Source organism: Quercus robur, chromosome 4 (assembly GCF_932294415.1).
Source record: "Quercus robur chromosome 4, dhQueRobu3.1, whole genome shotgun sequence".
In the NCBI taxonomy this organism is placed as follows: Eukaryota; Viridiplantae; Streptophyta; class Magnoliopsida; order Fagales; family Fagaceae; genus Quercus; species Quercus robur.
In genome coordinates, this window is record NC_065537.1 from 8,406,850 (window position 1) to 8,418,953 (window position 12,104).

Consider the following 12,104-nt stretch of genomic DNA (forward strand, 5'->3'; position numbering starts at 1 on the left):
TATTTTATTAAATGTTAGTACTGTTGCAAACTTAAATATGTGAAAAACATTTAAAAGATGATAAAATTTCTAGAGATATTGTGCTTATGTTCATGGAACTTGACATTGAGATTCTATTTCAAGAATATACATGTGCAAAAATTATGTTTGATGCTTTTACTAGAGCATCTCGTGTATGCTTTAAAGCATATACTTAACTTTTAGTTGAGAGATTCAATGGAATTGTAACGAAAGAGTTAGAGATATATTAGTCCAATAGTGTAAATCGAAGCTTAGTCCTACTTTGTGTATAAGTCACTGATATATACTTGTACTACAAGTTTATTAGTCATAGTGGTGTATGATTACTGGTTAGTGTAGAGTTTAACCTATTATATTTAGCACATGCTTAATTAGTTAATTAAATTCAGTTAGGTTAGGCATATGGGCAATCAATCAATCAACCAATAAGAATTAAATATGCCAATGTATATAAACTCTCCTGTAATTGTAAGTGTGGAAGGTCATAACAAGAAAGTTAATTGCATCTTTATGTTCTTTTCTCCCATCTAATGGAGAGAATGAATTTCCATAAGGTCCACCATTTTTATTTCCTTCCAAATTGTAGGGGAATGAGAAAGTAGAGCGAGTTATATACAATATGAGGCCCACCTCTTTCCCATCTTTTCTAAAATCTTGCAAACCCAAATACTATGAAGGGGAACTATTCTCCTTTCTCTTTCTCTTTCTTTTCCTCTCTCATCTTCCCTTTGTTTTCACTTTCCTTGTATTCCGTTTTGTCAAACAGTGTAAAAGTTTCCTCTTTCACTCTTATTTAAATGATTAGTTATTTACTATGATTTTTGAATGAAATTTGTAATATGCTTTTATGTTAAAACCAATTTTCCTCTTTGTTATGTGTATTTTTTCTCAATTTTTTTTGATTAATTATTTATTTATGAATCTCTTTTACTCTTTTAATCACTTTTTCCTTTAGAAGGTGGTGAGTGGTGACTCCCTTTATCTATTTATTCACCACACATTCCATTCCAAACCTTAAATACCAAAAGCAATCCCAACCAGGTGCCTAAGCTCTCATTATCTTAAACACTCAACTCAATTCAACATGACCTTAATCCTAACTGTGCTCCGATCAGAATACATCTGCAGTCTCCCAACATGTTCAAACTTGGAGGTTTATGCATCTAAAACCATGCATGTGCATGCTCCTAGTATATGCATGCATGGCTCTTATGAAATAAGATTTTCTTTCTTTCTTTTGGGTAAAAGAATTACCAACTTTAAAGTTTTAATAAATAATTTATTAATATAACCATTAAGATTCATATTTATATTATATAAAAACACACACACATATATGTTATGACATTGACAGAGACTCAACTATTTTGAAGTTTTTTCCATAACTTGTTATGATAAATTATAATATGAACATCATTTTAAAAGGAGTCCACTATTAAGATTTTCTTCTTTTTTGAGCTGACCTAGAAATTTTGATCTACCCTACATATAATTCTTCCCTATCTGGGACTGAATCCATGATCCTTTACCCACCCCACAATTACTAACCACCACATGGCACAAAATCTTCTTTATTATGCATTAATCATAAAAAATATACTTCTTAAGAAAAAGAAATTCCTTATTTCAGGAAAAAGAATGAATAGTTGACTAGCCAATAAAATATACAATTTTGCTGATTGATTGTCATGGCAATAAATTGATTGTTTTAGTAAAATTACCATTGAGTTTCTGGTTTGGGCAAGCTAACAAAATAAACCATTGTTGAAATTTCATGAGTTTGACTCTAGATAACCTTAAAAAAGGTGTTGGTTCCAACATTATTGTGATTCTCTATAATAAATCTCAAAAGAAAATTGTAATAAGAACCTAAACCAGCGAACTTGAGTTGTCATTGGCCAATTTGTTGTGGATTTGGGGTCTGATGAGTTATTGTACAATGCAATTACCCCTTAATGTGTGTGAGAGAAGTAAAAAGAGTGAAATTTTTTTAAAGTAATAATAATAATAAGAAGAAGAAGAAGTGAAAAAGTTATGATCCAATTGTTGAGATCAAAGATAAACTTTTCAATTTTCTATCTTAGCCATTAAACAACTATTTCAATTGTATCTCAAATCTCAAACTATTGGCTACAGGTAGCTTCCCCAAGGCTTCAAACTGATGTAGAGGTTGTTTGGTTCAACCTTTTGATTTTGGATTTTTGGAAAAAGTGGCGCTTTGTAATTGCTGCTTAGGAGATGCAAATTATGCAATTGCAGCATAAAAATACACTTTTTCACCAAATGCCCTATGGTCACGTTTTTAAACTACCAATATGATTTGGGCCCCAAAAAAAAAATGCTCTAACAAAACAAGCACGTAGTAGGCTTCATAGGTTGGGCCTTGCACTGCTGAAAATTAAGGTAAACTTGACTGTGAGTCCGGGACTCATTGTTGGGTTCTAGGCTCTCAATGTGTGGGCTTCGATGGGCTGATATTATTGGGCGTTTTTGAATGAGTCGGGTTGTTGTTGGACAATTAGAATGGGCTTGGGTTATTTTCTCTTCAATGGGTCGGGTTAAGAGCTTTTGCTTCGGTTAAGGATGTGGAGGCTAATCTAGGATGATCAGGTTTCGGTCAGTTGAGACTGTTACCAATTTGGGACAGACTCGAAGGTTTGCTTCATGTTACTCTCTGACTCTCTTTGTTCACTGTAAATAATATTTTGTCTGTGACTAATTTTTAGCATTAATAAATTGAAATAGTTTTGGACTTCAAAGCGAACACATTGGTTTTCAAACTAGTTTGCTTCTCAGATCAATGCAGTTCAGCTGTTTGATAAAATTCTTCTCAAAATATGCACAATATGCCGTCTAATATGTGTGTGTATTTTGTGTTTTTGTCTATGCTTTTAATCATGCATCATTGTTTGCAGTGTGAAACCCAGACCCAGTTGAAATTTTCACCATTTCAATCGGCCTTTTTTTTGGTTTGGATAAGTAACTTAATTGATAAAGGAAAAAGACTATCTCTTGTAAATAATAAACACACAAGATAGTCTGAATAATTACATAAAAAATTATTACTCTTTTGTTCGATGGTATTTTATTAATGGAACGATTAATATATGCTCAACATTATGAGCATGAGCACACAGTAACATTAAAAAAATTCTGCTTAAAAAGATTGCTTCTTTCAGTTTTGTGCACAACTATTATTCAGATGGGTTGTCTTAGGGTGCGTTTGATTCGGCTTCAAACGAATTCAGGAAATCGTTTTCTGGAAAATAGGGCGTTTGGCTCTCACGGAAAATATTATTTTCCGGAAAACATTTTCCTGTTGACCGAAGTTTGAAGCCTTGACCACGGAAATGAAATTCTGCCCTCATTTTCACTTCATTTCATTTCCGTGGCTTGCAAAACGCAGAGAGAGAGAGAGAAAAAACAGAGAACACAACACATCGGCGAGAGAGAAAGAACAAAAAAAAAAACAATCGAAGAACACAACGATTCCAAGGAGCGAGATCACGAACCCCGATCCACGAACGAGATCGAAGCCAACGAGTGAGATCGAAGCCAACGAAGTGCGAGAGCTCCGATCGATCCAGCCACCCAGAGCTCCGATCGCGATCTCCGCTTCGATCTTCGCGCGAAGCGTCGATCTTCGCGCGATCGCGATGCGCCGATCGGAGAGATCGCGATTGCGCGAACGCGTCGATCGCGATCGCGATCGACGCCTCGCGCCGCCGAGCGCGATCGCGCCGACCGCTCTGATCACGATCGCGCCGATCGCGATCGACGCATCGCGCCGCCGAGCGCGATCGCGCCGATCGCGATCTCTCCGATCGCGAGCTCGCCTTCGTTTGTCCGGATTTGATGATTTTTTTCTGGGTTTTGTTTGTGTTTTGATGAATAAATGATATTATATAATCGTTTGGTAACCAAGAAAATGTGAGAAAATGTGAAAATGTGTTTTCTATGCTATTTTCAGAACACAACCAAACATCAGAAAATATTTTCCGAAATATTTTTTGAAATGCAACCAAACACATGAAAACATTTTCCTTTCCGGAAAATAGCATTTCCGGAAAATAGAATATTTTCCGGAAATGATTTTACGCGAACCAAACACTGCCTTATATTCTGCAATGTTCTGTTGATCAAATTGGCTACTACCTAGTAATCCTAAGTAGGTGACTTTATCTACCCATTAGTAAGCCATTCTTTTTCACATCATTACCAAAACTTCTATTTTGCAAAATGCTTTGATATGCTTATCAAAGCATTTGTGATCATTACGTTATGATTGAAATACCATTATTAGGCATGGTAACTAAATTAAGGTGAACAAGTTATTGCTTATTGTTACATTCCCAAAAGCAAAAGACTTAGAGACCAAACCTTTTGCTTAGGAAAAAAAAGATCCCTTTGATGAGAGAGTAAATCTCCTACTGTCCATAGCAAAATTCACATCGTAAAACTCTAGAAGGATCTAATTTCAATACCCACAATGTCTCTTTCTCTCTCTTATTTGGTTTGTAAATGGAATGGTTGAATTTCAGGATCAATAAGCATATTGGTTGGGAACACCATTGTTTAGTACCATGGAAATTAACAAGTGGAGATTTAGAACGAGATTTGGCGGTGGGGGTTTTGTGTACAATTTTGTCAACTGTTACAAGTTTCGGCAATTCTAGCTGAAACTAAACAGTATTAGCACATATGGCTGATAGGATGTTTCAAAAAGCACAATGGGAAGTTGAAGGGGATTTTGGCTCCAAGGGTGGCCAAAATGCACCATTTCTCATTTTTAAATGGGGTGTTTCGAAAAAAGTTTTATATTTTATAAAATTAGTCTTTTTTCCTTTGGTGTTAGGTCCATGTTTGTTTTGCATTTTGCATTTATGTGTAGTCTGGTTTTCTTAAATTTTCTTTATAAATCGCAAATTTTAATGTAAATAACACACAGATATGCACACATGCAAGGTTTTGAAGGTGATTTAAGTTTTAATAAAATGTCCTATCCTGTTAAAATTATTTGAAAATAATTTTATTTGTTAAATCTAATTTCATTGAGTTTAACAGAAAACCATGATTTGCAAGCTTTCTAAACATGAGGAACACATTGGACATCCATACGGTGGCCAATTGTTACACTGCACAACTGCAACTATATTGCTCCCAAAGGTCAAGCTCTTACTGCATAGCTCAAACCATCCATGCCCATATGATAGCTTCTGGGTTCAAGCCACACCACATCCTCAACTGTCTTATGGATATCTATTGTAAATCATCCAATATTGCCTATGCTAGCCAACTGTTCAACAAAATTCCCGAACCACATAAAGTTGCAAGAATGACATTGATTACTGCATTCTACTACAAGAAGTCTAAAGGTAGCTTAGGAAGTATTTGGTGGAATCCCACTCGGTATGCGAGACACTGTTTTTTACAATGCAATGATCACAGGTTATTCCCACTACAATGATGGCCATGCTGCTATTCAACTCTTTTGTGATATGAGGTGAGACAAACTTAGGCCTGAAAATTTCACTTTCACTAGTGTTCTTGGAGTGTTGGTGCTAATAGTCGAGGATGAAAAGCATTGCCAACAAAAATGCGTTGTGCCGTGCTAAAGCCAGGAACAGGGTTCGTTAGTTCAGTGTTGAATGCGCTTATATCCACTTATGTTCGGTGTGCATCTTCACCATTAGTATCATTTTCTTTATTAATGGGTGCAGCTAAAATGTTGTTTGATGAGATGACAGAGAAGGATGAGTTAACATGGACAACAATTATTACAGGGTATGTGAGGAAAGGTGATCTTGATGCAGACCGTGCAATTCTTGATGGCATGACTGAAAATATGGGGGTTGCATGGAATCCAATGATTTTGGGTTATGTGCAACATGGTTTTATTCATGAGTTTACCCACACGAGTGTAATAAGTGCTTGCACTAATGCTGGATTGTTCAAACATGGAAAGCAAGTGCATGCTTTCATTTTGAAAACAGAAGAGAATCCTAAACCAGAATTTTTGCTGTCTCTAAATAATGCATTAGTTACACTATACTGGAAATGTGGTAAAGTTGATGAGGCAAGGAACATTTTTGATAATATGCTCATAAAAAATCTTGTTTCATGGAATGAAATCTTGTCTGCATCTGTTAATTTAGGGCACATTGTGGAAGCTAAGTCCTTTTTAAAGGAGATGCCTGAGAGGAATCTTCTGGCATGGACAATGATGATATCTGGTTTAGCACAAAATGGCTTTGGGGAAGAAGGTTTGAAGTTATTCAACCAAATGAGAATAGAGGGTTTTGAGCCATATGATTCTGCATTTGTTGGAGAAATTACATCTTGTGCAGTGCTGGGAGCTTTGGAGCATGAACGTCAACTCCATGCTCAACTAGTTCAGCTAGGGCATGATACAAGCCTCTCAGCTGGAAATGCAATTATCACATTGTACGTGAGATGTGGCATTGTTGAGGCTACAAATTGTGTGTTCCTTACAATGCCTATCTAGATTGAGTACCTTGGAATGCCATGATTGCTGCTTTAGGGCAACATGGACATGGTCTGCAAGCAATAGTACTTTTTGAACAGATGTTGAAGGAAGATATAGTGCCCGATCTGATAACTTTTCTCACAATTCTCTCTGCTTCTAGCCATGTTGGTTTAGTCAAAGAAGGACATTGTTATTTCAATTCAATGCAGGTTTGTTACGATATAGTCCTGGGTGAAGATCATTATGCTCGATTGATTGATTTGTTGGTTTGAGCTGGGAAGTTTTCAGAGGCAATTGATGTGATTGAATCAATGCCTTTTGAGCCGGGTGCACCAATTTGGAAGGCTCTTCTTGCTGGTTGCTGGATGTATGGGAACATGGATTTGGGGATTCAAGCTGCTGAACGACTTTTTGAACTAATGCCACAGCATGATAGGAACTATGTACTTTTGTCAAACATATATGCCACTGCAGGCAGGTTGATTGATGCAGCTAAGGTGCGGAAATTAATGGGGGACTGGGGGATTAAGAAAGAGCCTGGTTGTAGATGGATTGAGGTTTAAAGCAAGGTTCATAAGAGGTTGCTGATACTGTGCATAATTATCTTGAGCAATTGGCATTTGAAATGAGAAAACTTGGGTGTGTCCTTAACACAAAGTATGTGCTGCACAATATGGAGTATGAGCATAAGGATTCTGTCTTGTAACTCATAGTGAGAAGCTTGTGGTTGGGCTTATGAAGATTCCTCTAGGAGCCACAATTAGGGTTTTCTAGAACCTTAGGATTTGTGGCAATTACTGGTAGCCGGATATTTTGTCTACCAATTATCTTGAGGAAGGTTACTGTCAAAAACAGAAAGCCCCGTTCTTCACTTGTTCTTTTTTGCAGCCCCATGGTGGGAATTTATAAAATGGACGATCATGCCAGCTATTGATCCAACTACTCAAACATATAATTACCTCGAAACGACTTTTAGAAAACTACATAGAGGCAGATACATGAGTTTTTCACTTCAGTCTGGATTTTCTTTAGAGAAGATGGTGTAGCTCAATGGTGCAAATATGTAGGTGGTTTGGATACCAGAGTGTGGTATGAAAGGTTAATGTACCGTATTTTGTTTTGAGGTTAGGCAAATAATATGATTGTTGGTTAAACCACTAATTTTGAATATGAAATTTGTTGATATCGCCATGATGGCAACTGTAATTACATTCAATAGGTGATTTTTATAAATTTCTCAATAGAATGAGCAGCAGCCTTGGACTTTAGTTTCTGTTTTTGGCGATACTTGTTAACTGACGTTTATTTTAGTTCTCGACTGACATGTTAGCTAACTAATATTTCTTATCCTCTTACATTGATGATCCAATAATATGTGAATAGCAACGTAATTTTGCATCCAATGATTTTTCTTATACTCTTACATTGTTGATCCAATATTAAAATTTTTACTGCATGAACATTTCAAAATGCCTTCTTTTTTTAAATGATATAATTCACATTTAAATCAGAATTCAAGGATGGCATTCGAGTTAGTTAACTTTTGCATTTGCAAATGCTTGCGAGAGTCTGATTCTGTTTTTAAGCTACATACTTTCTTTTTTATTTACTTTATCTACCTAATTTTAACCTTTGATGTGAACTTAATTAAAATTTAACTGGTTTACCTTTTTCTTTTTTTCTTTTTTTTTTTTTCATTTTTTTAAACAATTCTTTCAATCAAAATTAATTAAAAAAATTATTTTACCCTCTCCTCCATTATTATTGTCATACCCCTCTCGCTATTGCCTTCGTCCCCCACCCACTCGCCTTCCTCATCCTCAAGCTGTTACCCTTTTCGCTGCTATGATCTACCCTCTCACATCCCGCCTCCTCAAGCTGTTACCCTTTTTGCCGCCATCATCTACCCTCTCACATCCCGCCACCATCATCTGTTTACTGAAGCCAAACTTCACTGTTTGATTCACTTCAAAGTCAGTCATCCTTACAGTGGTTTGATCATAAGATATGAAAATTCAGTTCATACATTTTCCTTGTAATGGCAGAATGGACAAAATACCAAGGTGGAAATATTCCATCTTCTTTAGCAATGATAAAATAGTTCCCTTAACTATTAACATTCTGATTTATTGTATAATCATTATATGACTTTTTTTATTTTTTTATTGTGTTTAATAAATTTTTATGTCATGTCATGTAACCGAACAATAATAAATTCCAAGGTTTCAAATAGGTAGATAACTAGGTTGTTATGAAACTTTTACAATTATAACATGTTTATGTTTGCTTCTTAGAAGTTTAATATAAAAAAAAAAAAATAAAAAACTTTGATTTTCCAATATGATTTTCCTAGTTAGCCCAAGAGTCAGTTCATTTTTTTATTTATTATTTATTTTTTATAACCTGCAATTCCATTCATGAAGAAGAAATTGATGGACAGTCTAGCTTACAGACAGCAGCTAAGGCTTCTGCTTGATTGTCCTTATTGAAAACAAAAGACTCTTTAAAACTATAAGAGAAAATTTTGCTGCTGCATGAGCAGCTACGTTGCAATCCCTTCTGACCAACGAAAGAGACATCCTAAAAAACGAGATTTAAAACCCAAAATATTGCTAATTACATTATTGATCGACCACTCAGGGGAGACGTCATTAGAGAGTAGTGGGTCTAGACGATTCTTAGCATCACTTTCAAATCTGACATTTCTTCAACCTTCACAGAGAGCAAGCTGCACAATCCAAAGCATGGCCGAGGCTTCAGCCATTATAGGTGAACTTTTTTGATGTAGTTTAGACCAGACTTTAAGAACCTCACCGTTGTTGTCTCAAGTTATAGCTGCTAAAGAGGAGATGGGATCAGCAATGACAGCGTCAACATTCCCAGACTAGCTGGTTCGGGGCAGGAGGGGGCATTCTCATTTGCAAGTGTTGAGGTGCACTCAGCTAGCTTATGTTGAACTCCTATGATCGAAGTGACAATGTCAAGGCTTATATTTTGAAATAAAACTTGGTTCTTGAGATACCAAATTTCATCTAGAATAATGGCCATATTGAGGATGATCATCCATTGGTTTTCCTTAGGACAGCTAGCCTCAGGAGGGTCTAAGATCATCTTGATGATATCTTCACAATTGGAGATGCCATGTATAGCTTTGAATCCCCAGCAGCAGGTAAACCACAGAGCCTTTGCGACTGAGCAGTTAAGAAATAAGTGGCAATTGGATTCCACTTCTTGACGGCATAGTGCACAACTTGGGTTGTTTATCTCCATCCTTCTTTGCATGTTTTCTTTTGCAGGGAGAACATCTGCCCCAATCCTCCATAGTAGCATTTTTACTCTCAGAGGCTTTGATTTTCCATAGTTTCCTCCATGGTAGCTCTTGGGAAGTAGGTGTTGCAGATTGGTTGGTTAAGAGCTTGAATGTCGAGTTAACCAAGAATATCCCTTTGGAGCTTGGAGTCCAAATAAGCTTGTCTCTAGCCTCCTGCTGGAGTGAAAAGGCAAGGGAAGAGATAGGACGGCTATAAGAACTTAACTATATCATATATATATATATATATATATATATAAACTGTTAGAAATACAGAATAATTGTATTGTATTTCATGAATAATAGAATATACATAAGTTATACCTTGATCTTCTCCAGCGCCCAACTGGAGAGTCACTTTCTATTTGGTAGGGTTTTGTCCCTTTTTTTTTTCTGACCCAAACCCTAGGGTTTTGCTTTCTCTCAAATTCTTAGGGTTCCTCTGCTTATTCAAATTAAGGGTTTTCTCTCTCTCCAAAACCCTGAATTTGCATAGCATTTTGAAGGGTTTTCAAGAAACTGGAGCAAAGGTCTCCTCATAATCAATCCCATACTCCTGTGTAAAACCTTTTGCAACAAGACGAGCTTTGTAGCGCTCAATGGACCCATCAGAGTGAGTCTTAATCTTGTAGATCCACTTACAACCAACCACAGATTTCCCAGGGGGGAGATTCACCAAATCCCAAGTATGGTTTTTAGATAATGCATCAAGTTCCTCTTTCATTGCAATCTGCCATAAAGGGTCAGTGGAAGCCTCACGATAGGTGTGAGGCTCATGCAGTGTAGCAAGGGCAGTGTAACAATGATAATCAAGTAAATGTGTAGGAATGGATCTTACCCGAGTTGAGTGACGAGGTGGAATGTCTTGTGCAAGATCTTCAGGCGGAGCAGGAGCAGGGGACCCAAGCTCAGGGTTAGGTAGCTCGTCTTCAACCTGTGCATCTTCCACCTGTTCATTAAAGGGTGAACTAGGAAAGGGATCAAAGGTATCTGGTGGATGGATAGAGAAGTCTATAGGCGGATCAGGAGCAACTATAGGAGGATCAGGAGCAGTTATAGAAGGAATATGTGCCTCATCTGGAAAAAGATCTAAAACAGAGGAGGAAGATAGGGAGGCACGGAAGTGAGAGAGCTCGACAAAGGAGCGATGTTCCCAAAAGACAACATTGCGAGAGATACGAAGAAGATGAGAGACAGGATCATAACACCGATACCCCTTTTGAGTTTCGCCATAGCCAAGAAAACAACAAAGCCTTGATCGAGGCTCAAGTTTGTTATGCTCATGTGGCTGAAGGAGAACGAAACAAGCAGAACCGAAGGAGCGAAGGTGGTGATAGTCTGGAGGTGACTCAAAAAGGCGCTCATATGGAGTTTGATTTTGAATAACAGGACTTGGAATGCGATTAATAGCATGAACAGCATGAAGAGCAGCTTCACCCCAAAAAGGAGCAGGAACTTTGGCAGAGAGAAGAAGAGCACGAACAGTGTCAAGAATATGACGAAGTTTTCGTTCAGCTCTACCATTTTGCTGAGAGGTACTTGGACAAGTTAGCTGATGAACAGTGCCATAGGAATGCAAAACAGCTTGGAAGGCATATTGAGTGTACTCAAGAGCATTATTAGATCGAAAAATTTTGATACGTTTTGAAAATTGAGTTTCAACCATTTTTGCAAAATTAGAATATACTTGCAATAACTCAGAACGATGTTTCATATTAAAAATCCAGCTATAGCGAGAGTAATCATCAACAAAGACAACAAAATATCGAGACCCACCAATACTAGAGACAGAGGAAGGCCCCCAAACATCAGAATGAATAAGGTCAAAGATATCAGTAGATATTGATTCACTAGTATTGAAAGGCAAAGCTGGTTGTTTTCCTAATTGACATGAAACACAATCAAAATTTTCTGTAGACACTGAACCTAACAAACCTCTAGAAGCCAATTGTTGTACACGAGAGGAAGATGCGTGACCAAGTCGAGCATGCCAAAGTGCAAGGGAAGGAGTAGAAGAAACAGCAGCAGCTGCAACAACAGAAACATGAGCAACAAGTGGAAGACGAAGGTTGTCCACGGGAAACATACGCCCAACTCTAGGACCGGTCCCAAGCTCCTGTCCCGTCCTTGGATCCTGTACAATACACCCAGAATAATCAAAGATAATGCGATAACCTAACTCAGCTAATTGGCCCACAGAAAATAAATTGTAAGAAAGGTCAGGAACATTAAAGACACTAGGAACCGAGAGATTGGCGGTTGAAACAGAACCTATATTATGACCAG

General features: G+C 37.2%; 1 pseudogene; it reads left to right on the forward strand.

Annotated features, from left to right (window-relative positions):
- The first annotated feature begins 5,113 nt into the window (after positions 1-5,113).
- LOC126721305 (pentatricopeptide repeat-containing protein At1g25360-like) lies at positions 5,114-7,312 on the forward strand (annotated as a pseudogene).
- Positions 7,313-12,104: the final 4,792 nt, after the last annotated feature.